The 1,456-nt window shown below is 39.7% G+C and overlaps 1 pseudogene across 1 annotated transcript; it reads right to left on the bottom strand.

The window, feature by feature from the left end:
• Window positions 1-422: 422 nt before the first annotated feature.
• On the bottom strand, window positions 423-1,215 carry LOC308354219 (small ribosomal subunit protein eS6-like; annotated as a pseudogene). Its single transcript has one exon. The product of its transcript is annotated as a small ribosomal subunit protein eS6-like (transcript).
• Between the last annotated feature and the right edge of the window lie 241 nt (window positions 1,216-1,456).

Genomic DNA, 1,456 nt, shown 5'->3' with positions numbered 1-1,456 from the left:
AATTAAAGTATTGACACCAAATTTTGATGATGTGGTAAAACTAATACACTTATATATAATTGTAAAACTTTAATATTGTATCCGTGATTGTTCCTGGCTGCAAAATGATAATAAGTTTCAAAAGTCATAAAATATTCATAAGCAATTAATTCAGCAGAGAAAGAGTAGCTATCCAAGCAGAAATATTCATTATAGAATTATCAAAAGTAGTAAAAAAAAAATTCAGTAAAAGGATAGAAAGGAATGGTTAAGTAAATCAGTGAAATATCTAATAGAATACTATGTACTTCTTCACAATAATAATTATAGAAATAGTAAAAATACTCAATATAAGAATCTTAAAAAAATAAAATTATAATTATACAAGTATACTCACAAAACAAAGACGACAGAAAATATTTTATTTATTTATTTATTTTAAATGTCTGATCTTATTTATTTGTCACTCTTAGAAAATCTCATTTTTGACTGGACTCAGACTTAGAGGTAGAAGCTCTCAGAGAGGACAGCCTCCATCTCTTGGCAATCTGTTCCTGGTGTTTTTCTTTGGCCTCCTTCATTCTCTTGGCCAAAAGTTTAGCATATTCTGCAGCCTCTTCCTTGTTTTTCTTAGTGCGCTGTTTCTTCAAAGCAATACACCGACGTTTGTGTTGGAGGACACGTGGAGTAACAAGACGCTGTATCTTGGACACTTTGGTTCTAGGTTTCTTACCTTCTTTGTTTAAGGGCTTTCTCACAACATACTGGTGGACATCATCTTCTTTAGAGAGATTGAAGAGTTTGCAGATTCTGCTGGCTCTTTTGGGCCCCAGGCGTCGAGGCACAGTAGTATCAGTGAGTCCAGGAATATCATTCTCCCCTTTCTTTACAATGACCAAGTTGAGAACACTGAGATTGGCATCCACAATGCAACCCCGCAAAAACAGATTTGCGCTTTCTCTCTCCTGTCCTCCTTGGAATGCCCCTTACTCAGCAGCAGGCAGACACGGCCATTGGTCAAGACACTCTGCTTCATGGGGAAGCCTTGTGTCATTGCCACCACTGATTCGGACCACATAACCTTTCCATTCTTCACCGAGGGCATCAGCAGCAACTTCTGTGGCCATACGCTTCTCATAAAAGGTACAAAGTTTGCGTTCATCATCCACTTCAATGAGTTTCTGGCAGCCAGTAGCTGGGAAAGAGATGTTCAGCTTCATCCTGAAGCAGCCTACCGCCTCCAAGGCACCACGAAAAAGAGGCAGAAAATATTTTTTAAAGCTGGGTACCATTATTGAAATTGTGAGATGTTTTTTCTTTTAAAAACTGACTTTGGGACACCTGGGTGGCTCAGTTGGTTAAGCAGCTGCCTTCAGCTCAGGTCATGCTCCCAGCATCTTGGAATCGAGTCCCACATCGGGCTCCTTGCTCGGCAGGGAAGCCTGCTTCTCCCTCTGCCTCTGCCTGCCTCTCTGTC

This window comes from Martes martes, assembly GCF_963455335.1.
Source record: "Martes martes genome assembly, chromosome: 13".
Classification (NCBI taxonomy): Eukaryota; Metazoa; Chordata; class Mammalia; order Carnivora; family Mustelidae; genus Martes; species Martes martes.
Note: the sequence above shows the minus strand (reverse complement) of the source record. Positions and strands in the feature narration are given on the sequence as shown.